Here is a 27,509-nt window from a genome sequence, read left to right as displayed (position 1 = left end):
TAATACGTGTGCAGTAATTTTCCGAATGTTCTTTATCGTGTAGTTTTGAAATTAGTTTAAATGAAAAACACCATTAAAGTGAAACATAAAAGCTCCAGTTAATTGTATCTATAACACGTGTAATTAGTTATCATATTTATCATCTTTTTTTGATATATAATTACTTGTTATAAAAGCAGCAAATAATAACTTATGACATACAAAAAAGTTATGAATAACAGAAACTCCGACGAGACAACACATTTACACAACGAGCAATCATATATCATCTAGCTGCAAACCTGAACTGTCTGCTGATGTGAATTTTGGTTGGGATATTCATAGTACATTTGACCTGTTAATATGCCACATATTTTTTTATTTGGGAAATGATATGTTCTGCTTGAAAGTTGCATCATTAACATTGGAAGTTCATATTGGAAGATCCGACGTCATTTATATTTCGTGAAGATAAGTTTCCACTTACCACAAATGTTAATTATTAGATGAAATCTTAGTGTAAAGCACATCAAACTATATACTTCTGACTTGCTTTATCTTACTAGTTATCCTAAATGAAGTAAACGCCAGTATTCTATTAACCAACATTTAATAATTCGGGGAAAATGCATCATCTGCATAGAGTAATGCGTAAAATCAATGGGATATTAGACTCTTTCATGTTTCTTGATAACCCCCTGTACGCCTCTTACCAACAAAGAAACAAGTCGACATGAGCTTATTTGGTTCCAATTAGAATGCCGACTTGCTGATACAAACACGTTTATCAACACTTATACAATGTACAACAGGTTGTTAATCAAATAATTTACAGCAACTTGATATTATTTTGAGATGTCGATTTGTTTCAATCGAAGTATGAATTGTCCATCCATTATGGTGGCCGGTGAAGGGCATTGTGTATTTCGCCCTTCATATTTTATAGGGCGAAAATGCAAAGTCGAAAACGCGAAATCGGAAATAAAAAATATTTCGCCTTTTCGCCTTTTCGACATCGCGTTTTTGCGTTTTTGACTTCTCGATTTCGCCTTTTCGCGTTTTCGACCTATAGAATATGAAGGACAAAAACGAGAAAACGCGAAATGGCCTTGACCGGCCACCATAATCCCTAAAATTGGTTATTGGCATTCAAGAATATGCAATTAATTTTATGTTGTATATTCATTTTTGTTTTCCGTTTGACCATTTAAAAGACAAATACTTGGAAAAACTTAGAATGTATTGAATTTATTGCATTAGAAAAAAGTGTTTTGATTGTATCCCCCTTTAAGATGTAATCTCGAGCGAACGTTTTCAGCATTGTTATTTAGTGGTACACTTTTGTTTACTCGGTAGTTATGTTTATAAATTCAACTTACCATAGATTACTAGTTGAGGTTATACCGTGGCTGTATAAATTCTTTCCAATGTTTTAACGTTCTTTGATAGTCTCTATCTTTAAAAACAGCATAGTTTGATCAAGTCTTCACAGACAATACGTACATCTGAAAATAAAGAAAGACATGATTAAAAAAGAAAAAAAAAACAATAAATTATTCGGATGTTAACCATACTCACAAAAAGCCATGCGTATAACCTAATGTTTCATATAAGATATAAGACCTCATTGTCCCTTGAAAGGAATGACCATGTTTTGTTTCATCATCTGCTAAACAATGTTTTATTTCATTGAAAAAAAGCAAGAAAAATTGATAGACAAAAAAAAAATATTTCAATGGTTTGTTCAAAAGTAAGAGAATATCATGTCTGTTTAGCCTTTCTGACCACCTGCGGACACTCCCAGTTGTTGGTGAGGATTGTGTTGCTCGGTCTTCATTTGTTATGATGTGTTTAGTGTACTGTTGTTTATTTGTCGGTCCTTTCTTTTGTTTAGCCATGGCGATGTTAGTTTATTTTCGACTTTCAAGTTTGAATGTCCCATTGATATCATGCTCCTTTCTGTCATAAAAAAAATGTAAAGATAATGCGAAAGATGATATCAAACTTTGAGACCAATTAAAACGATAAGTGTAATACTGACTAACATTACCATATCCAAAAGACGACAAACAAATAATAGTCCCAATACTACTTAGAAAACTATTGATTAGGAAATTCGAACGCAACCAAAGCATTAGAATGAACCGTCCCTGCTCCGATAATATTACCCAGAACAGATGTAAACTTGAAGACAAAAAATCCTAACCAAAATTATCAAATGAATAGCAATTAACCTCAAATATCGCAGTTGAAATGAAAAAGTGTCATCAATTATTAGCAGTTTTTTTTTTTGGCAATATTCAAACAATATGAGTTTTTAAAATATATTCTTCCTTTAAGATGTTAATTAACATACTTTTTTATAAAACGTATTTCACTCAGAATCTCATTATGTAATGGAATGCATGCAGTTGCTATACTTATTACAACACATTCATGAAACATGTCTCTTGAGTATTCCTACTTTAGAATAATGAGTTATATAATTCATTCATAATGCTGCTAATTTGAAATAATTAGATGCCTACGTATTTTCTGCCATTATCTATTCAAGAAATACATAAAATAATCACGAACATTGTTTTGTCGGTTCTATTTAGAAGGGTAGAAATTGAGCGTTGGAATAAATCATTACGGTATTTTGAATTGATTTATTAAAGCGAAAAGCTCGGGGCATTAAATTTACACGAATTCATGTTTATGGTTCGCCCACGGTTTTTAGAGGGTATCGGGTTGCTTTATCAAGTTTTCTCCATTTCTGTTATTTGCTTGTCTTTTTTCAGTTTTTTTTATACCATGATGGTATTCGTCCTATCCCCTATTGTTATTTAGAATGGTGATTTGCTTACTTTGGGGGGGGGGGGGGGGGGGGGGGGGACTTAAGCTCGATCATGACATATTGTCCTTGAATATTCATATAATATTGTAGAATATTTTGAAACTCAAATATAAAAAAATGCATTGTCGTTTAAAATTTCACCGAAACTTTTAAACTAGAATGTCTTCTTTTGCCAGTCGTCTAACAAGACAAAGACACACTGTAAATTGTAAGTTTAGTTCCCAGAGAAACCACATGTAAAAGAAAAACAACATGTTTCGTAAATTCCATACGATTGAGATTTTGCTTGGTCAAATTAATGGAGGAAAAAACTATTTATCGTCGTTAATACATATATATCATTAAAAAGGTGGCCTGAATTAGAATTATCACGTATGAAATGTACACAATGCAAATTAATGCAAATCTATATAGATTTAAGGTAAGGCTGATTTTTTAAAACTTATTATAAAAAGATATGAAATAAATTGGAACAATACGATCTTAGAAGATTCTATCATGTTTAGTTGATCAAGAACATATGTTACTCAATAAACATGTTTACGTTTTTAATCAATCAAATTAACCGAATTCGTGCAAATCATATGAAAATACTGACAGCAATTGCTATCATACACCACAATAAATCTTTTGAAGCATTAAGCCTAGAGTACAAGTATATATAAATCATACGAACGGTAAATGGTTAATGAAATATTTCAATCTTTTGAAAAAAAAATTAAAGACTTAAAAGAATGCTCATAAAGTTAAAACAAACTTATGAACATTTGAAAGAGCTTAGTTTGAAGCAGGACCAGACGCGCCTCAATAACTCTTTCACCGATCTGGGTTACTTGATTGATTGTTGTTTATTAACGCCACTGTCAGCATTATTGGCTATATCATGGCGGTCAGAATATTTTTTTGGTAGAGAAAGCCATGGTGGTCGTAGAGAATCACCGACCTTCGACATGAAAACTAACAATCCTATAGACGATTGAGGTGGAATAGAACGCACCTGACACGTTCGGGATTCGAAGTCACAACATTAGCGATGACTAGAGACCAGGTTGTGTAACGCAATTGTTTGAAATTCAAAAAAAGATAATTAATAGAAATTGTGACCTTAATCTTGTACCAAACTTCAATAAAAAAGAAACGAAATTGGACAGCTGTATAGAATTTGCCAGTCATCTAACAAGACAAAGGCACACTGCAAATTGTATGTTTTGTTTCAATGGGAGGAATATGTATCAGACAAACAACGTGTTACATAAATTTATAAGATTGGGATTTTACTGAATTGGGCTAATTAATGAAATAAAAAAAACTCCTCTATCGTCGTTATGACATATATATCAATGAGACATTTGCCTGATTTACAATTATATCGTACAAAATGTACAAAATGAAAATTTATGCTAATCTCTATGGATTTCAGGAAACGCTGGTTTAACTTATCTTTAAAGATGTGAACAAATTGGAACATTTATACCCTCTTAGATGATTCTTTCATGTTTAGATGATCAAGAACATATGTTACTCAATAAACTTGTTTACGTTTTTTATCTATCAAACTAACCTAGTTATACTTCAAGCAAATGATATGAAAATACTGACAGCAATTGCTATCATACACCACACTATATATCTTAAAACATTAAGCTTGAAGTTCAAGTATATATCAATCATACGAACGCTACTTTGCTAATGCAATAAAGCATTTCAAACTTTAAAACAATTTAAAAACTTTTGAATTTAAAAATGCTCATAAACAAACTTTTGTACCTTTAAAAGAGCTTAGTTTAAAGCAGGACCAGACGCACCTCAATAACTCTTTCACCGATCTGGGTTTCTTGATTGATTGTTGTTTATTAACGCCACTTACAGCGGTCATGTTGTTTTGTGTAAAGGAAGCAGCGGGAGGAGTGACAGAAAAAAAAAAAACACTCTAGTCGATTAAGTTTGGAGTAGAATGCACCTGCCACGTGCGGGTTTCGACATAACAACATTAGTGGTGACAATAGACCAACTTGTGTTGCAAGAAAAATTATACTACATTATAATTAGACTACTTGGCCACAGAACCTTTAGTAACAATCAAGAAAAGAAGTGGAAATTAAACACATACTGATGGGAGGTATTGTAGCCACCGTTCGAACTGTGAAGTGATGTATTCCGTCCTCGTCCTCATCAACAGAAGAGTTTTCTAGCATTACACAAATGACAATAAAGTATCACGATATATCATTTGACATTAATTGTGTGAACAGCATAATTCTTTGTTTGTATCATCATACTTTTGTCGAATGATAAAACCACGACTTTATCAAACAGATATTAACCATGTGTTTACTATCTGCTAACATTTACAGGCTCTTAGGTACAGGATTTTATTAATTTGTTCTTTTATAGTTTTGAACTGGATATTGAATTAGCTGGTTTTATACCACATACTGAACAATACTTAGCAGGCTAATGATGTGCAGTATGTGGCATAAAAACAGAAAGTTGAATATTCAGTGCAAAACAATAGAAAAAATACCAATCCTGCGCCCAAGCGCCTGTCATTTGGAAATTCTAACGAAAACTTGTTGATGACTGTGAACTACTGTTTCATTTGTTAAAATCTATTAAAAAAAAAGAATCATCATGACTTCTACTAAAAAGATTTATAAATCGAAAAAAAATAAATTAAAATACACACTTATCATGTTAATAAATTACTTTAAACAGATTTTATTATGAAATGTATCCGGAAACAAATTAAGAAATGTTTTGTAAAATAAAGGCAACAGTAGTATACCAGTGTTATAAGTCACAAATCGATTGAGAGAAAAGTTGGACTCAACTAGTATATACGATAATCTTTAAAGTTACATAACATTACATGTAGCTATAGACGGACAACTAAATATAGCTTCTGAAATCATCTCTGAATGATATAATGCATGAGATGTAACAGTAGATTATCAATGTCCAAATATCGTAAATCGGTTAAGAAAATACAAGTCAAGATTAAATACAGAAAATCCCAGATATGTCATTTCATACCCTATCCCATAGATCAACCGCCCTCGTTATGAGATGAAAATATCAAATTGGTATAAATATCAATAGAAATTCTAGTTCTGCTTGCCGAAAACATGTTCAGTAAATGACTCGTAAAATTAATTTCTAACATATTCTGACATTAGATGTTTGGCCCAATGTAAAGAAACAATCTCCTAACAAATGTCAATAAGCAACAAACTATGATATTGTATGGGAAAAACATTTCTAGTTAATTGGCTTGAAATGTCTCTTGAGTCTCTGTTATTCGCTTCAATACTAATGTTGTACTTTTTGCTATATTTAACCATAATGGATTAGTAAACAACAAAAATATATGTTAGTGGGACGCTTCACAACAGCTATTTGTTGTCCTGAGTATTTAAATCTTATTTTTCTCTTTTTCCTTTGTTATTGACTTGAAAAAAAATTGTAAAAACTTTTGGACCTTTGTTTTTGTATTGGTCCTAATTGATACACCTCTCAATTTTAAGTAACGTTTGGAGTACTTCCCTATATCCGTACTTTTTTTTTCATCAGTTGTAGTTTTCCTACTTTATTTGCAGCAATTATTAAGTAGTATAGTTTCGTAAAACTAACACTGTAGTAACGTCCTCCTACTTAATCATGAATTTCAGTCTTTTGATCCTAATCATTCTTTAACTACTTCATACTGATTGCTATCTTCTGATCTTCTTATTGCTTTTATCACTTCTGACGAAATGACATTCTGGTGTCAGTTCGAGTCAGTTGCAGACTGACTAAATCTATAGAAGACTAATTTCCGTAAATATAGTGTACGTCGGATTGCTGCGCTTAATTTGTAATCGTTATTTTCATGAAATTTATTTAATATTTTTGTTCTTTGGTCAATTGTCAGGACATAAAAAATCATATAAAACAACATAGATTTCGTGTAAATATGATGTCGTAATTACAATCCCTTTCCCTTTTCACGAATGTAAACTTCCGAATTTGACTTTTTACCGGATTTGTAATAACATAAGCAACACGAAGGGTGCCACATGTGGAGCAGGATCTGCCTACCTGTCCGGAGCACCTGGTATCACCCTCAGTTTTTGGTGGGGTTCGTAATGATTTGTCTTTAGTTTTCTATGTTGTGTCTTGTGTACTATTATTTGTCTGTTTGTCTTTTTAGCCATGGCGTTGTCAGTTTATTTTCGATCTATGAGTTTGACTGTCCCTTTGGTGTCTTTCCTTCCTTCTTAATGTAATACTAAAATAACCGTAAGCGATTTACAACATATATCCATTCACATATATAAGTATTAACAATAAAATATGAAAACCCATGTTATTAAATCTGTTACACATTCCTATGATCAGTAGTAAATGAACCGAAGAATTATGTTGCTACGCGAATCTTTTCTTGCAGTTATTCCAGGCAGAACGTAATAAATAAATAAATAAGCTTTATTTAGAGTCGGCAAGGTATACAAACATAGACAAACACAAGCTCTAATGAGCTTTTAACCGACATAATTTTTTTGTCATCTTTATATCAAATGAAGACATTAGTTGTAAGGAGTTTCTCATGTAGATTGGTGTTCTCTGAGGTCCTTGATAAAAAATGAAAAACTATTAACGGTATTCCTAAAACCATGAAAACTGTTTGTGACTTGTAACATTTCTATATAATCGAATTATTTTAGTTAAAAATGAAGAAACTAATCAGCGTGATCAATACGCTTCGACAAGAAATAAATTTGTTATCTACCGTTAATATAAAACGAATATCAATGCGTGTCTATCATATCAATAGGGCATTTCGGGCTATATTCACGAAGACTCTAGGGAATTTCTTCATTTGTTGACCGAATAAATTTGTCTGACAATCGAAAATTCATTCAACAGAGTCTGCCATATAAAATTATCAATATATATTAAATATTGTAATATTTGTTATGTGATTTCGACATTCACAAATACTTGAATTTAATTTGTCCGTTAAAATGTTGTCCCTTATTTACACTTTATATACCACGTTCTTTTTATTTAGTTTGTGAGATAATTGGCTAAGTTAACACTTCAATAAAAAAATGTGCATAATCACATACTAACAAATGCACATTCTGTATATAGTTGAGTATCTATTCTGAAACAACAATTACTCCAGTGAACACTGTACCAGTACGTAAGTAAAACTTATTCGATTTGTTCTCTCTCAATAATAGTTTTATGAATTTCGAACAGCAGTATACTACTTTATTTATCATAACATTTGCTGTAAAGACCGTTAGTCAAGTTAAAAATGCAAGTTACTCTGAGAGAGAGAGAGAGAGAGTGGGGAAATAAAATGTAGACGATAATGAGACAACCATCGTTACATCAACAACCCATAATTCATATAAAAGACAATGCTGGTTTCCGCAAAGTCTATATACAATTCGTCAGCCTCTAATTTGCCCCGAGTCCAAACATTTGAATCAATTAAATCAGTGTTTTTGTGATCTAACTTTTTAAAACGACACTTTAAAAGATCTGCGATTATCATTAACTTTTAAAATGAAGAAAAACAGACAGGTATAACTTATTTAATAGACACTCATTAATAAGGTTCACAATTTGGGTACTTTTTAGTTGGATACAACTATTATATAATAAAGTCTTCAGAGTTATATAATTCTAGACAGACAATACCACTAAAGATTCTAAATGAAACACTGACTAGTCTTATGGATGAGATGTAACAGTATATAAAAACGTCCTATTCTCATCAATCCTTCTAGAATATATAAATAAAAAAATACAAATAACCTGAGAAATGTAAATTCATAGTCTTTCATATAAATCAACCGCCCTAGTTCTGTTATGTAAATGTCAAATTGGTAGAACAGTCAAAAGAAATACTGGTTTCACTTGTTCAATAAATGACTCGTTAATTTATTTTCCACATATTCTGGCTTAAGATAATTGGCCCAATATAGAGAACCAATCTTCTCACAAATGTCAATAATGCAACACACTGTGATATTCTATGGTAAAACACCTAGAATACACTTTTCCAGAATTAATTTTATACATTTGTACCATACTAATTCTATCTTAAAAAGTTCGATCTTTAGTTTTATTGGTTTGTTTTGTATATATTGCTGTTTTTATTTGTTTTATTTTTGGCTAAGGCGTTGTCAGTTTATTTTCAGCTTATCACTTTGAATGTCCCTTAAATGACTTTTGTCTCTCTTAAACATTCATTTACTTAATTACACATCCATGTGTGTAATTGAGAGAGATTTTAACAATATTTTGTCTTTTTTCCAACGATGACGAGATAATATCCACCTGAAGATAGCTCAAATCGTGTTTTTAATCAATTTTGGCAATGTTTAATTATGAATTATAAGAATGTTCTTAATCAAAACCAAAAATCTGCTGAAGGTAAAGGAGTAGTCCCTGTAAGACCTTTTTTGGCCCCAAAATATAGCAGTTTAAAAAAATTGTTAAATGTAAAATTTAAACTTTTAACTATATATTGGAAAGTAAAATACTTCTGTTACACACATATGGACTGCTTTGGACAATGCAATGCACATACATTGGATACACACATTCTTTTCGTCATGCTAAATAACTGAAACCTTCACATTTTTAGACGGTTTCTGTATTAATTGGAAATGGCCGCATTTGTGTTCATTCTTTATAATTAAATATAAGTTGTATTTGATGATAATACATAACATACATACATATTGAGAGTGAACGAGGATGCTGCCATGCACCTTCATTTTTGACAAAAAACCTCTGAAAAGTGACATATATATAGGCGATCCCCTATGTGCACGTGGTAAATGACGTCATAAAGTTTTTTCCGACGAAGGACAAACTCGGAAGTGGTCTATTGAATCGCCAGAGTTTAAATCAATAATTCATTTGTTTAGTTCTTCGTGGATAATTTGACATAAACCTGTAAGCATGCAATTTTAAATCAAATTGCCTTCATCGGCAAATTTAGACGCCCCGAAACAAATAATATATGGAGACATATTAATTGTGGGGAAAATGTTCGAAGCATATGATAAGACTCTGATTTATTTTGAATCCAATAAAATTTGACAACTTTTAGATTTTACCCATGTACAAGTGAAAAAAAATCAGCGGAAATTGATCTGAATGAATAAGGGATGGGTGTCTGCGTGATAAATAAATGATACATTATACAGGGAATTATTATGTATTACTGGTCAACGAAGACAAATCGAATAAATTGACTGATAACTGACACTAGACATAAATGAGAGATAATGATGCAAAATGGACGAAGTTATACAACCTCAGCAATTTGTTACGTGATTTGAAAAAGGGAAGGGAATGATAGCGAATAGCATATATCCATATTGAGGAAAAGACATAATACACCATATTATCAAAGACAAAAAAAAAAAAAAAAAACAGTCCACAAAAAGCTACGTCTCAAACGTTATGTTCCTCATGACAATTCCAAATATGGTGACATTAGTCGCCTTTGATTGGTCATCAACGAAGAAAGAAGGACAGGATTATTAGCGCTTAAAATAAAATATATCTGTGTTACAGATTTTCACCACTCATAATGGTGTCATAAAAAACCTTAAAAAAAGAATGCCCTTCATCAGTCACGTATGCCTTTATAAGATTGCAAACTTATAGCATATTTTTCGCGAAAATTTGACCCGGAAAATGAAAATTAAGAACGCAAGTACAAGATCTGATTTCTAATATGAATGTTATTGTTGTTCACTGTTTTCTCTTCAAAACATCAACATTACTTGACATTTCGTATTTCAATCCATTTCTATGTATAATCAAACCACCAATAGCGTTATAAAACAATAAAGCGATTCAAATCAAGTTCCAATTGTTAGATAATCGGATAAAATACCAGTCACAAAGATTAAGTCTTAAATATGATAGTTTTAAATGGTTGATTGAGTATTTATTGACGCATTTCGCGCTAGGATCAACGCTTCTTAAATTAATTTATATCTTCATTAAAAAGAAAGATGCCATATGAGTGTTATTTTAATATATTAAACAGGAAATATGACAAATTTTATTATAATTGTCAAATCGACGACGTATTGGCGTGAAAATGATTAATGTTTGTAGAAAGGAGATAAAAGTCAACAAAAACAAACGTACACCAAACATAGACAAATTGTCCATATCAAAGAGGTAACGCCATAACTTACCGATCACTCTGATTCAAACAAAAAATTCTCTGAAACTGATATTAAGATGCTTGATTTCTTGATTGACAACATATTTGTTACGTTCGGAGGACGTGTTTTTCAACAGACTGTCGGTATTTCAATGGGAACAAACTGTGCCCCTCTACTTGCCGACTTGTTTCTTAATTATTATAAAGCTGACTTCATGCAGGAATTTCTTAGGAAGAAAGACAAGAAGTTAGCAATATCCTTTAACTCTACTTTCCGCTATATAGATGATATTCTTTCACTAAATAATTCAAAATTTGGTGGAAAGCATCTATCCCATCGAACTAGAGATAAAGGATACTACAGATACAGTTCAGTCAGCCTCATATCTTGACTTACATCTAGAAATTGGCAATGAGGGTCGGTTGAAAACAAAAATTTACGACAAAAGAGATTATCTCAGCTTTCCAATTGTGAATTTTCCATTTCTAAGTAGCAACATTCCAGCAGCACCATACGGGGTATATATCTCCCAATTGATACCATATTCCCGTACTTGCATTTCCTATCATGATTTTCTTGATAAAGGGTTGGTGCTAACAAGGACGCTATTAAACCAAGAGTTCCAAATGGTGAAGTTGAAAACATCCCTTCGTAAATTTTACGGACTCCATCACGAGTTGGTTGACCGTTATGGAATAACCGTTTCACAAAAAATATCGGATATGTTCTTTAGGTCGTAACTACAATCCCTTTCCCTTTCATGAATGTGACTTACCGAATTAGACGACTATTTACCGGATTTGTTATCACATTAGCAACACGACGGGTGCCACATGTGAAGCAGGATCTGTTTACCCTTCCGGAGCACCTGAGGTAGCAATACACAGTTAGGAGTTTAGTTTCGCATTTTGGCCCCTGTGGATTTTTCAAATAGGAAAGTTATTGTGTAATAAAATTAATTTTTAGACAGCTGAGTGCTTATTTAGCCTTCAAAGATGGTTTATAAGAGCATCAAGATTATTTTTTACATGTTTTATGGGCTGTTTTCTGTTTGCCAATCCGTATTTTCATAGCTAGACCGGCCATCGGTCCAGAAATTAATGTAATGTTTACAAACACTTTTTTTCTACACGAGGTTTTTTACAAAAAAATGAGATGAAAGATATATGATTTTCATTGGATTTGCTGGATGATATATGTACACAGTTTCAGAAAAGGTATTACTTCAAGCGATTGAAATTCTACTTTTAGCCAAATTTAGGGGAAATATGTGACATCTTTTCCCCCCTTTTTGCAATATTTTATAACAAATAAATGCAGATTGTTGCCATGAATACACCCAAAAGAAATTATATTTTACCATTTTATATACTGTATATAAAATCTATGGAAGATTCTGATTACATACATATGCCCATATATGACACAAACAGTAAGCTTGATATTGCCAGAAAGCAATGAAAAGAGGATGGTAAAATTTATAAGGGCAAATTTTTATATTTTTTCCTAACTGTTTATTGTTACCTGAGATCACCCCTAGTTTTTTGGTGGGGTTCGTGTTGTTTATTCTTCAGTTTTCTATGTTGTGTCATGTGTGCTATTGTTTGTCTGTTTGTCTTTTTCATTTTTAGCCATGGCGTTGTCAGTTTATTTTAGATTTCTGAGTTTGACTGTCCCTATGGTATCTTTAGTCCCTCTTTTACCATTTATATACTTTCTTGCATTAAGTCCTTAAACCCTGGGAGTTGACCCCTCGCGAATAAATAAAGTATAGATAAAACAATGGACAACACTAAATACACTAACTGAAAACGACCGCTTTGCATGTTTCAAACTTTTTCAATGAAAATATGATTTTTTAAGGAACAAAAACAAAGCTACTGTGGATTCAGTTATTTTCGTTGGTATCAATTTTCGTGGATTAATGAAAACTTGTATATTCGTGGATATTTGATTTCGTGGTTCTGTCAGTCACCGTATAAAAAGCCTATTGAAAAAATGTTATTCGTTGAATATTTGAACACGTGGTTCATCTGTACCTACGAAATCCTCGGAAATTGATATCCAACGAATAATAATGAATCCACAGTAATATGAAAAATGGTTGGTCTACATTTTTAATTTATTTTCCAAGTAATCTCTAAGTCAATCTTTAACATTAACATTATATGCTATTTTAAATTATTTTAATCATGTAAATGATGGATGCAATTGGTATAGATATTTTATTCATTCATTCATTTGTTTATCTTTTGTTTTCATTTTAGAAATCCATCCGATCAGATATTTTTATCTATCTTGACAATACATTGCTGACATTTAACGTCCAAGAAGACACTCAAATAATTTTATGCAGCATCATGTTCATGCAGTTGTGTCACATCAGATTTTTTGACATTTACGTACATCAAAACGTGCCAATTTTACTGCAATGATACGCGTTTTCCCAAAGGATTGTCGAGGTAAATCAAAATCTAATTAAAACGCTGAAGAACTGGTATATCCGGGGAAAAACTAAAGGGAGTGCTTACGCCGCATAAGGAATGAAATTATGCATGATTTAACTGTTAAAAGACAGTATGTAGTTTGCAGTGATAAAACTCCGGAAATTACTTGAAACTAAAGGAGTGTATCTCTTTGATGAATTGCTCTGATTCCTGATTTACGTGCAATATCGGAATTAAAACAGTAATTTAAATAAGTATTGTTTAAAAACATTTTATTTCTGAAGTATGAGTTTATGTCTAATTTGGTATTCATGACAATGAGACAACAACACCACGAAAAAAAGACACCAGAAACATCTTAAGATCAGCATAGTGTTTTAACAATAAAAAGATTACTAAGAATGCAGTATGTGAAGCTGTAAAGCGTCCTTAGTTAATATACGATATGAAATAATTTAACGATAACAATCAAAGTTCTACCATAAATCTCAAAAAATGTTTTTTTAAATATTATTTACGGCAACTTCTTGCAAGGTTCCTGTTTGCAGACAGGTAAATTTGCATGAAAACGTCATCATTAACAAGACATTAAAAGAAACATATAATAAATTCAGGGCTAAAAAGCGCTGATATAAAAATACCAAATAGTTAGGTATAAATAACAAAATAATACCGTATAAAGAGTTATAGCATTTTCTGATATCAAGGTCAAAGGTAATATACCATTTTGATAATCTATTATGCCGTCCAACACACAATTTTGGTTACTGAAATTTATGTAAGGTTTCTATTTATATAGAAACTCCATAAACAATAAAAGAAGACGTGATAATGTGCACTATTTAAAACAGAAAATACAGTTTGCAAGATTTTAGTCTAACCATTAATTAAATACATGTAATTGTCTTTTTCCTCTCAAAACTATTTGTCATTTAATTTTTGAATAATTTAACTTATGAAATGAAATTTCTTCTTCAAACATACGTATCAATAGAAATAATCGGTTTGTGTCATAAAGTCAAGAACTAAACAGAAAACCTAAGAGTAGTATCACTGGATTTGAAAAACAAATTAAATCTTAATTTCAATTCAATCCAAACATAAACTGCAATCTTTATAATTTGTGAGTATGCATCATATTATAATATTTTCAGTTTAAACTGAGGCAGGGGATTTTATTACGTCATTATAGCAAAATAAATCATTTTATACTGCATATTCCGAAGGTAATTTCAAAGCAGTTATAATGACGTCAATGCATTCAAAAAGCGCTATACAAAAAATGGTTACGAATATGTTGCACCAATAAACTCTTTATTAGACATTTTAGTCGCCCACAGGCAAATACATAACTTTTATTGCTTAAAAATAGACAAGGGTATTCAGAAATTTCACTATTCATGACTAAAAATAGAGGCATAGAGGATATTTTGATGTAGGAAAAGTTATTTGCAGTAGACATTCAAACCTTTAAAATGCGGTGACTGCTTTGACAATTTATCGCCGTCATCCTTATAAAAAAGAAGATGTGGTATGATTGTCAACGAGACAACTCTCCACAAGAGACCGACTGACACAGAAGTTAGCAACTATAGGTCACCGTACGGCCCATACCACATAATCAGCTATAGACGGCTCCGAAATGACGATATAAAAATTCAAACGTGAAAACTAACGGCCTAATTTATGTACAAAAAATGAACGAAAAACAATTATGTAACGCATAACTAAACAAAAACCACTGAACATACTGGTATGGTTTGATAGTCAATATATTTCAATGATTGCGTTAAATTCCGAGATTGTACTGATGTTCATTGCACTTTATTCTATAGAACAACGAACGTGCTCTTTGCCAGTTAATTGTACCAGGAAAACAATTTATCGCTTGGATGATTAGATACTAAAGATTTAATAACCATACTTTTGACTGAGTGCATCATTTGTATTATCAGACGTATAATTGTATGGTATTGCTGATGGTGCATAGATAACCTAAGCTTGATTTGAAAAAGCCTCTCGAAATATAAGGTTCTCACTAATCGTCAACTTCGTACTTTATTTGGAAACTTAGATTTTTTTCTGAGTGTTTTCAATGAGTCGTTTGTAGACGAAATCAACGTCTGGCCTACACAATATGTATTATACAGTTGGTTTCACAAAATAACATACGACTAACATTGATTGTTAGAAAATTGAATTGTTCGTGACTTACTGTGAATCGAATTTTTTTCTTTCCTCTTTCTTCAGGTATCTATGATAAGTTAAGTTGAGTAGGAGCTTTACCAAAAGAAGCACTTACCTTTACAATTAGCATCTGTCGTTTCTACACTTCAATCAGTATATATAGTAAAGTGCATTAATGGAATATTTCAGCACATTTATAAACTTATTAATGACGTAAATTGTCTCTCCAGTATCAGATTTGTTTAATACTGGTGTCTAATTTAGAAGCACGTTATTATAATTAATAAAAACAATATCCGAAAATTTACTTATTTCTTATATCCATTAGTGAAATGAATTAGGCATGCAGTAAGTATTTAGATTCATTTGTAATCACCAAACGCATTTAAATAAATCATTTCCTTTTTTGCTTTTTTTAAGTGACCCTTTTCATATACCGTGAATGTACGTATGATTAAACTTTTCAGTATTTTTATATACCTACATATTGTGTTTTATTAGTTTTGTCTTAATGGTATTGTTAAGAACACAGATATGCATGTTCAGTTGTGCGTGTTCAATAATTTTATTTTCAAATAATTCGCCTTTTTTACACTTCAAAATGCCAGAAATGATCAATGTAACACAGAATGTCATGTATGATCAATTAAACAGACAACATTATATCAATGTATTTGACTTCTTTGATATGATTATCTAATTTCTCATTTCCTATTAAGCTCAAAATGAGAATAAACTCATCATAATTATACGGCTTAAAAGTTTGGTTGTTGACGCGCGTCAGTGACCAATCAGTGACTCACGAATCCAAAAAGTAGACGAAATATGCATTTCAAGGTGAAGAATAAATAAGGATTACCTCTTTTACCACTATGAACATTTTCTATTTTATGACCCAGACAATTAGATAATGATTTATCTAAATAATATATCTGTCCCGTTCCAGAAAACATTTATCCATGCAGACTACTTTCTTCTGGTAGATACAAATTGCATTTTGCCTGAACTTGTATGATCTATAAAGATAGTTACTGTTGCATAAAAGACAACGGAATCTATTATTGATTATCTTGTGCACTTATGTAAACACTGTTATTATTCTAATGGTTGAAAGCGAATGTATAAAATAATTCTTAGGATATTTATAGAAGAAAAAACATAGAAAGTATATCATTAAATTCGGTTAATAAACGCAAAATAATGTATATAGTGGAATCATACAAGTATACTCTTTTATTATTTGTTTCTAATTAGAACTCGTGAACAAAATATGTGAAAAATAGAACAATATAGCTTACACTATTATTAAACCCATTTTTGCAATTATTTGTAGTGTGTCGTTTTTTATGCTACTTTTAAATATTCCTTAACAACGTTACTATTCTCGCATTGTGTACGGTTACTTATATAAGGTATGTATACACTAGCTACTGTAAAATATCTTATATAATGAACATACAAAAGTCTAAACATTCCAAAGATCTTTAAGAGTACATACAATCTATGACTATTTCATCTTGCAATAGTAATAAAATATTTGACCTTTTTACACTTTACACAAATATTCCCCATTTCAAACTTTGACAAATTGAAAGACTGTACCTCTGGTACCTTACGCTCCTCTTTGATAATGAGATTGTTTTTGTGTATTTCATAAAGAAGCAAGTTTCTTTGGTTGTTAAACCTCATATGACAGTTAATAATATTACATTTATATAGACACGTTGGGTCAATTATATATCTAGAAGAAATTGATTGTTTTAAATTATATTTTAGCGATTTATAATTCAAATTATCTAATAGAGGTTGAGACGAGTAATTTGAGAGGCAGGGTAATTTTATTGTATCATTGGCATGCAGCGTTCGAGTTGTAAGCCTTCTTGACATGACTTCCTATAATATACAAATGTTACCATATGTATGCCAATTAGACACACATTATAAACTTTGAAGTAATTTTGAAGTATGACGAAACTATCCAAATAAAGAACATAACATGTTGTACCGAAAAAAAAAACCAGTATCAATCCGCACAGAAATTGAAATTTATAAAGACGAGGACGGGTTTTTATTTCATATATACATATTATTGTTTTTTTTTCAGTTTTCGCATCAAACCTTCAATATTATTGACATTTCGTGTATCACTAACTATAATTTCAATAAAACCACCAGTAATTTTTTGAAATCATTTTTTTTGTTTCTTTGTATAATCAGATAAAATGCCTGTCAAATAGATAAAGTCTTAAAAAATTACTGTATATTGACGCATTTTATGTCAGGATCAACACTATCTAAAATTAAGTCATATGTTAATGGAAGATGCCGTACGCAAGTTGTTTGGATAAAACAGAATATAAAATTTGATTATAATTGTCAAATCAAAAGCGTAAGTACGTATAAAGTCATTAAACACAAACGTACAACAAATATATACATTTATGTCATATAATAGATTCAACATATAGTCACTTACTATTAATATGTGTCCCTGGATTCAGACAATTCGTTTAACCAATTGATTGGACTTATTGTGAATGAAGTAAGCAAAGATGACCAAAGGTGATCAAAGGAACGAACGAACAACTTTAAAATACACAATATGAATTATTGGTTGACGTCATAAAGGCAGAACTCAAACAGAAAACCGTTAAGACATTAAGAGAGCAGCATATACACAAATGTCTTGACCATATATCAAAGTTAATTTTAAGTTGGGGTAGACTGATTGAAAGTGGAAACAATTTGACAATTTTTTTTTTACTTGTTTAGTTGTGCTGAACTAAAGTCCTAATTTGTTTAATATGGATCTCATGTCCGGAGTGTACTTGTGTTTTGTAACCAACTCCCCCTACCGTGTTCATCTGAAATGGTTGCATATGTAAAACAAAATTAAGACATTTTGTGAAAAGATACTGATAAGAGATACAAGTATACAAACAAGAGGAAAATAAATAGTATTGACAGGAACTTCTGCAAAACATAATGCCTTCATCTTTATCAGTACGTTTTTAACATGTGAAAAACAATGCGTACTCTGTTCCCTAAATGACACTCTCGCGCATACAGGAAAACGTGCGTTTGATTATAAAATCTTGCACTTTAAAAAAAATGATAATAGACAAAAAACAATATTAAAATTTGTGAAGAAATGATCAACTATCTATAAAAAATTTGCTGGATGGTTGTTTTATATAGATTTATTTATATAGTGATTATAATACATTTTCGAAGCTATGCCTACACATTTTGCTATTAAAAATACTTGCATACATGCATTTCTATTAAAGTATTGATAAGTTTACAATCTAAAGGAAATATTTTATTGGCCATTGATTTTATCTCATTGATTTTGTTTTTTAAATCTAAATTTCCAGTTTATCTAAACATACTGCTGCACTTTCTACAGAATAGATTAGTGTATGCATTATCCTATATCAAATTGAGATTAAAAAAGCATCGGGGGATTTTAATTTGCCATTAATATTATAGCAATAAAAGTCACATTATTCTGCATATTTCAACGGTCTATAACCATGATTTCAGAGCATTCATATGTACTTCACAAAACATGCAACGTTGCAAATATCTGATTTACTGTTGCTGTTTCATTAAACTGTATTTGAGATCTAGATACCAAACAGACAGTGGCAGATCATCAATTAGATTACTTGTATTGCTTAAATTAACGTTGATCTTCAAATATTTCACTATTCATCAATGCAAATAGGAGTAAGGAAAGGATTATAATTTCGAAAAATTATATGAAATAATAATTTATATAGACATCCATACTTTTAACATACAGTGACCTCTAACACAATTGTTTGTCGTCGTCATAGTAAGTTTTAAAAGTCAAAATACTTTAACGTTTGCTAAATTCTCATAGTGCACTGATGTTCATTGCACCTGGTTCCAGAATTCAAAGTTGCTCTTAAGCTGTTGATTTTTCCAGAACACCAATTTACCGCTTGTTTTATTAGGTACTAAATATTTTTACATCCATGTTATCGACTGAGTGCATCACCAGTTGTATGAATTGTGTAATATTGTTGATCATACATACTACCATTCAACGGCAAAATTATCTGAAATCATATTTCTAAATAGACTTACTTTCCTCTATGATATATTTCAATAATCAGAGCTAATTTCTTCAGCTGTTATGCAACTGAATTTGACAGCATTAAAGTGAACCTTTTGCCTATGCGACTTGCCGCCTTCTCTCTAGATATCGAAATCGAGATAGCAAAATTGCTCTTTGAGTAAAAAAAACTATAATTGCAAGACCGAACAAAAACCAAATAATAAGCCACGATCACGTACAAAATAACAATAATCGACTTTTTGTGTGCACAACTTGTATGTATGGTAAGTTTTATAAATACTCTCCATACTGAGTAAGAGAAGTCATCGAAATTTACAATGTCCATTATAATTATTTGATTCAATTTTGGTATGAGATTTACCATAGGAAGCACTTACGTTCGGTTTTACAACTGTTATGTGATGTGTCTATGTTCCGGACCATATGGGTATATACTCATATGGTCCGACCATACGCGTATTGTCCGACCGTATGGTCGGGGTAGTTAACAAGTTTACAGGTAACACCTAGCTTTTCATAAGGTATAACCCTTGTAGTTATCACGTCATTTAAAAGACAATATCAAAGGTCATTTCATTATATTATAATAAAAATAAGCAATTTCGTTCATTTAATTTTACTCACTGGTCACTATAGTAAACACATTTTATACATATAGTCACTACCGACTTGTTGTTACGAGTGAATGGCAATATGTTGACTTAGGTAGATATTTCGATAATTTCTTAATGACTATTATGGAATTTCCCGAGACCTCGGTGTCACTGCAATCAGCTGATAAGAAGGTTAGCTTTTCGCCCGAATGCAAATGGTGTAACTGCAAAGGATCGTGCACAATCAAGACGTGCAAATGCCGAAAAGGTTATGGTACCGTGTGGATGTAAATGCCATCCTATACGTAAATTTAAGAATACAATTCGCGATGAAAACTAACTGTGGCATCAATATTTGATTTTTTTTATAGCCTTTGAATTATAAAATTAATACATTTTCATGTAAACATCATTCTGTTTTTTTAGATAAAGTTTATTAATATTTAAAAAATACCTGTATGGTCCAAATACTCATATGGTCTGGTCCGTTAATTACCAAACAAGTGTATATACTCATATGGTCGGACCATACGCGTACGGTCGGACCATACGCGTATCGTCGGACCACATGAGTACATGCATATGGTCATGACCATATGCGTATGGTCCAAATACTCATATGGTCCGGAACATCTATACTACAATAAGGATGCATATTCAAGTACATTAATGGAATATTTCAGCAGATTTATAAACTTATTAATGACGTAGATTGCCAATCAAGTGTCCGATTTGTCTAATGCTGATGTCTTATTTACAATCGAGTTGTTATTAATAAAGAATTTCAGGAAATTTTCTTATCTCTTACATCCATTTTAAAAATGAAGTAGACGCACAGTAAGCATGGTGGTTTCATTTTGAATTGTTCAACGCGTTCAAATGTAACGTTAAAAATTGAGAACGGAAATGGGGAATATGTCAAAGTGACAACAACCCGACCATAGAGCAGACAACACCTTTTTGCCTTTTGATAGGACGTACTGAAACTTTGGCGTATGTAATAGATAATAAAGGGATTTAACTATATATTATCTTTTATCTTCTAATAAAGGCAATCTGAATATAAATCATAAGGATACCAAGTATAAAGCATGTAAGTTTGTTTTGTTTTAATATTATTCTAAATGCATATATATCATACAATAAACGCAGCCTTTAATAGCTATTTAAATACGCAAACAGTTATTATTATTATTTTTTTAATCGACATGATCGAGTTAACTACCCTAATGATGATCGGTATAAACCTATCATTTATCCAGTTCGGCAGTAAAAACAATGACGGAAAATGATTATATGATAGAATCTGACAAAAACCAAATCGCCTACATATATAACAATCAAAGCCGGGCTTCAAAATTAATATGAGAATGCATATTCTTCAGGTGGCGTGAATCAGATTTAAATACTAAAAAAATCCAAAGATTTTTAGAGTACATAAAAACAAAAACTCTTTCATGTTGCAATAGTATGAAAACATTTGACTTTTCTACACTTTACATATTCCCCATTCCAAACTAAAAGGCAAATTGAAAGAGTTGATATTGCTATGTTTCATAAAAAGAATAGCCAACGTAGATACAAGTATCTTGTCTAAGGGAAGGATAAATCATACTTTATCAAGAATCACTCTGATTCAAACAAAACATTCCCTGAAACTGATATTATCAAGATGCTTGATTTCTAGATTGAAAACATATATGTTACGTTTCAGGGACGTTGTTTCAACAAACTATTGGAAAGCCCATGGAAACCAATTTGTACCTCTTCCTGCCGACTTATTCCTTTATTCTGATGAGTATGAATTCGTAAAGAAAGAAAAGAAGTTATCAATATCCAATAACCTTACTTTCCATTATATAGATGATGTTCTTTCATTAACTAATTCACAAATTGGTGACTATGTTGAACGCATTTATTTAACTATAGTAAAGGATACAACAGATACAGTTAAATTTGTCTCATATCTTGGACTTACATCTACAAATTGACAACAAGGGTCGGTTGAAAACAAAGCATTAGGTCAAAAGAGATGATGTCCTAATTGTGAACTTTCAATTTTTATTTAGCAACATTCCAGCAGCGCCTGCATAATCTTCCGGGAGCACCTGATATCAGATGTGGTGTTCATTTTGCTTAGGCTTTAGTTTTCTTTGTTGTGTCTTTTGTACTATTATTTGTCTGTTTGTCTTTTAATTTTATTTTAGCCGTAGCGTTGTCAGTTTCGTTTCGATCTTTGAGTTTGATTGTCCCTCTGGTATCTTTCGCCCCTCTCCTTTAAAATGCCATAAATCATTTGTTTTAAAAAGGGTTGACATGCATGATCGATTAAAATAAACGGCAAAATCACAATATATTTGACTCAAGTTTTTCATTTCATATTAAGCTAAAAACGTTTTAGCGACTTGTGAATAAACTCATCATAGTAACAAGGCTTAAAGTTGTTTTTGACGCACGTTGTGCTACAAAAGACTCATCAGTGACACTCGAATATAAAAGTTAAAAAAGGCCAAATAGATGAAATATGCTGCTCTTATTCTTCAATTCTTCGATTAATCTGATTATTCCCTAGGTCAGCATAATGACCATCATTCATATTTTTATGACCCAAACTGTAGTATAATGATCTATCTTTAGTAAATAGTATATCTGTTCTATTCTAAAAAAAAACATTTCTCCATGCAGCCGAAGAAAATAGATCTCTAAGTATCAGTAGAAAGCTTGAACATGGCCTGAAAGGCATACTTTGAAAAGTGTCTTGAATGTATTTTCCAGACTACTTTCTTCCGGTAGATATAAATAACATTGTGTCTCAATTTATATTATCTCTGAAGGTGATTACTATTGCAGAAAAGACAGCGGTCTATATTATTGATCATCTTGTGCAATAATGTAGACTCTGTAATGTATACTAAAGGCTGAAAGCGAATGTATAAAATAATTCTTATGGTATTTATAGATGATAAAACCATAGAAGAATATAAATAAATTCGGTTAATATACACAACATCAATGTATATAGTTGAACCAAACATGTGCACTATTTTATAATTTAGTTTCTCAAAACTCTTTTATGCGAAAATATGTGAAACATATGACACAATAGTTCGCATTACCACTTAACCCTAATTTAGCATATATTTGAAGTGCGTCGTTATTTGCTGCTTCTTTGAAAAAATCTTTAACGAAGTTGATATTCGCGTACTTACGAAAAACCTTGAAGATTTTCCCATAAGTACAATTTTACTGTTTTTTGTAAATTAGATCTATGACATATCTGATATGGTGAAAAAATGATAATCAGACTGTATTTTTTTGTGCTTTATGATAGAAACAAGTTGTTAGTTTCACAAGCAAACCAGGAGAAAATTTGCAAAGTTCGAGTCAATCTCTTATCAACTGTTGTTCAAACTTTGTGACGTCACCGAGTTTGAATTATCACAACTATACATGCGTTAAAACTGAATAATATCGATGTTTACGCGTAATTCTAAAATATTGATATTGGGATAACTTGATTTCACAGAAGTTCTAGTATTTTTTTTATGTTAACAAAAAAATGTCTGACGTCTCAAAAGAAAACGGATTACTGTGTTACGTAAATAGTTCAAGTGGTGTAATTGAGTTTATTAATACAGAACTGATATGATTCTTATTTCTTTAAATTTAAAATATTTATCACCGGTCCTTGTTGAAGTGTGTGAGAGAGAAATTATGGTGACAACTAAAATTGATAAAATTAATGAACAATTGTATTTTACGATTATTGAGTTTTTTTGACGTACACTATTTTAAAAAAGAGATGTCGATAAAACTGCCAAAATAAAACAAACACAATCAACAGAACGAACGAAAAACAACAGTCATTTTCTTGATTACTGATTCCTGAAAACAAAAATGAATGTTTAAACCTGGTTTTAAATTTAGCTTAACCCCATACTTCTATGACGGTAATTAAAATTTCAGTTATATTGACACATTTGTTCAACTACTCAGTAAAGTTTGATTGCTTTAACTTATTGAATAGCGTTTAAGATTTTACATTATTTAATAGAAGTTGAAAAACTTGAAAGGCACAGCATATTTATGATATCCTTGTCTCTGATTGCAGTGCTCATGGTTGTAAGACTACTTGCCATTATTTCTTATAATATAAAAATGTAATCGTGTTTGTGTAAGTGTGACAGAAATTTAAATTTTTTTAATAATTTTGAAGTATAACGACATTGGCCAAAGCAAAATACCTTACAGAACAGCAACCCGACCAATCCTCAAAGAATTGAAATTTATGAACATAAGGACGGGATCTAATTTTATATATAAATATTATTGTTTGTCACGGTTTTCGCTTCCAAACATTATTATTATGAGATATTTTATGTTTGAAACTATATCTAATTTAAATCAAACCACAAATAACTTTATGAAACAGTAACAAAATTGAAATAAATTTTTAATTTCTTTTGTATCATCGGATGAAATGCCGGATGAAACGCAGTCATATAGATCAAGTCTTAAATAATTTATGTTTCTGACGCATTTGGTATCAGGATCAACACAATTTAAAATGAATTTACATATTTCTCTTTTTTAATAAAAAGATGCCGTAGGTTAGTTATTAATATAAAACTGAAGATATGACAAATTTGATTATAATTGTCAAATATACGACGTAGGCACGTAAATATATAAAGTCAGCAAAAACAAACGAACACCAAAAAAAACAGACATATTTGTCATATAAAAGAGGCCACCCTAAAGTAACTTACTATTAAAAGAGGGACGAAAGATACCAAAGGGACAGTCAAACTCATAAATCTAAAACAAACTGACAACGCATGGCTAAAAATGAAAAAGACAAACAAAAAACTGCACACATGACACAACATAGAAAACTAAAGAATAAACAACACGAACCCCCCAAAAAACTAGGGGTGATCTCAGGTGCTCCGGAAGGGTAGCAAATCCTGCTCAACATGTGGCACCCGTCGTGTTGCTTATGTGATAACAAATCCGGTAAATAGCCTAATTCGGTAGGTCACATTCATGAAAGGGGAGGGGATTGTAGTTACGACGTAAGGAACATATCCGATATCATTTGTGAAACGGTTATTCCATAACGGTCAACCAACTCGTAATGGCGTCCGTAAAATTTACGAAGGGATGATTTCAACATTTGCAACTCTTGATTTAATAGCTTCCTTGTGAGCAGCAACCCTCTATCAAGAAAATCATGATAGGAAATGCAAGCACGGGAATATCGTATCAATTGGGAGATATATACCCCGTATGCAGGTGCTGCTGGAATGTTGCTACTTAGAAATTGAAAGTTCACAATTGGAAAGCTGAAATCATCTCTTTTGTCGTAAAGTTTTGTTTTCAACCTACCCTTATTGTCAATTTCTAGATGTAAGTCAAGATATGAAGCCGACTTAACTGTATCTGTGGTATCCTTTATCTCTAGTTCGATGGGATAGACGCGTTCCACAAAGTCACCAAATTTTGAATTATTTAGTGAAAGAACATCATCTATATAGCGGAAAGTAGAGTTAAAGTATATCGCTAACTTCTTATCTTTCTGCCTAAGAAGTTCCTGCATGAAGTCAGCCTTATCATGCGTCCCTTAATTCAGGTAACAATTATATTAAACTAATTATGAATGAAGTTAGCAGACAACTTTAAAATACACAAATGGTAAAGAACCAATAAAAATATTTCAATTACTTCTTGTCTTATACTCTTTGTTCATCAAATTGTATATTTTGTCAAATCCTAAAATTAAACAATGCCAATGTTAGGGCACCATGTACGTTTTCGACAAATTATGTCTGCACATCACTGTTTGACGTAAACCAACTTGAAAATTCAAAAATTGAAGAACTGATATAAAAGAAAAAGATCAAGAATAGAGCCACAACCGGAGGTAGAATTAATTTAAGCATGATTTAACTATTAAATGACAGCATTTAATTTGCTGTAATGAAATCTCGGAAACAATTTGAAATTAAGGAGTGTATCTCCATTACGCATTGCTTTAATTCCTTATTTATTGCAATATCCGGATTTGAATCAGTAATTTACAATAAGCACTTGTTCACATTCGGACTGCATATGGAGTAGCTAAAAACTATATTTCTTACGCCTGCTTTCTATTTTTCATTTCGAATCATATGAAAAACGGAGATGAGAGATTTACGTAACTGAAACAGCAACCCAATGCACACAAAATCTTCAGAAACTTCAATAATTATGAATGTCTATATACTATTTAAAGTTTTAAAAATCATGGAAAAAACAATAGAATCAGTACAAGAAAGCGTTTAAATTTTAAATAATGGTAAAAATGGGTGAAAAATAATGAAATAACAAATGTTACCGTATGAAAGCATGATCGCGTAGTTTTTGAAAGCAAACTCAAATGTTATACCATTTTTGTAAGTTAATTATACCGTCCAACACTTAATGTCGGTTACTGAACTTTATGTAAGATTTAAGATAGCAATTTCATAAACAATACCATTGGCAATATTCAAAACAAACAATACAAAAAAAAAACCTAACTTTAGACAAATATGTAACCGTTGATTCACGAACTGACTTTCATCTCAAAACTATCTTGTCATTTTTATTTTGTTTTATAATTTCAATGGAACTAAAGAACATCAAATTCGTAATAAAAACCAAGAGACTCATATAAATAATTGGTATGCGTCATAAAGTCAGTAATACAACCGACAACAAGAAAGTCTAAACGTCTAAACAAGTAGAAACTATACCAAAGATCACAAGTGAAGAGAATACACGTCTGAAAATAAATTGTATTCATACTTACTCAAAATATTAACACAACAATGTTAAATCTGCAAATTTGCGACAAAAACATATGATAAAAGAAAAAAAAAATACGCATCAAATAAATGAAGTCATATTTTAATAGATAGTTCTGCACACGAATTGATTGAGGGAAATCAGTTTCAATTCCTTTTCAAAATAATATGAAACAACTGGTTCTCTGTGTTTTCAAAGAACTACTCATTAAATCATACAGGTAGAGGTCCTTTTTTATGATGAGTTTATTTTGTTTTATAACATTTTACTTGATCCAGTGGAAAAAGCAATTTAAGTTCGCGTAAATAGACGATTCTATATTTATTAAATTTGCTGGTT

At 31.2% G+C, this 27,509-nt stretch overlaps 1 protein-coding gene across 2 annotated transcripts in view; it reads right to left on the bottom strand.

The window, feature by feature from the left end:
- The window catches only part of LOC143045098 (serine/threonine-protein kinase SBK1-like), a 64,008-nt gene that overhangs the window by 17,899 nt on the left and 18,600 nt on the right, over positions 1 to 27,509 (bottom strand). For both annotated transcript variants that reach the window (XM_076217394.1, XM_076217396.1), the window contains exon 2: positions 1,359 to 1,484. The gene's annotated coding sequence lies outside the window, so the exon portion shown is untranslated. The remainder of the gene's footprint in view (positions 1 to 1,358; positions 1,485 to 27,509) is intronic.

The sequence above is a fragment of the Mytilus galloprovincialis genome, chromosome 9 (assembly GCF_965363235.1).
Source record: "Mytilus galloprovincialis chromosome 9, xbMytGall1.hap1.1, whole genome shotgun sequence".
Lineage (NCBI taxonomy): Eukaryota > Metazoa > Mollusca > Bivalvia > Mytilida > Mytilidae > Mytilus > Mytilus galloprovincialis.
The sequence above is the reverse complement of the archived record's forward strand: the minus strand, read 5'-3'. Positions and strand labels throughout refer to the sequence as shown.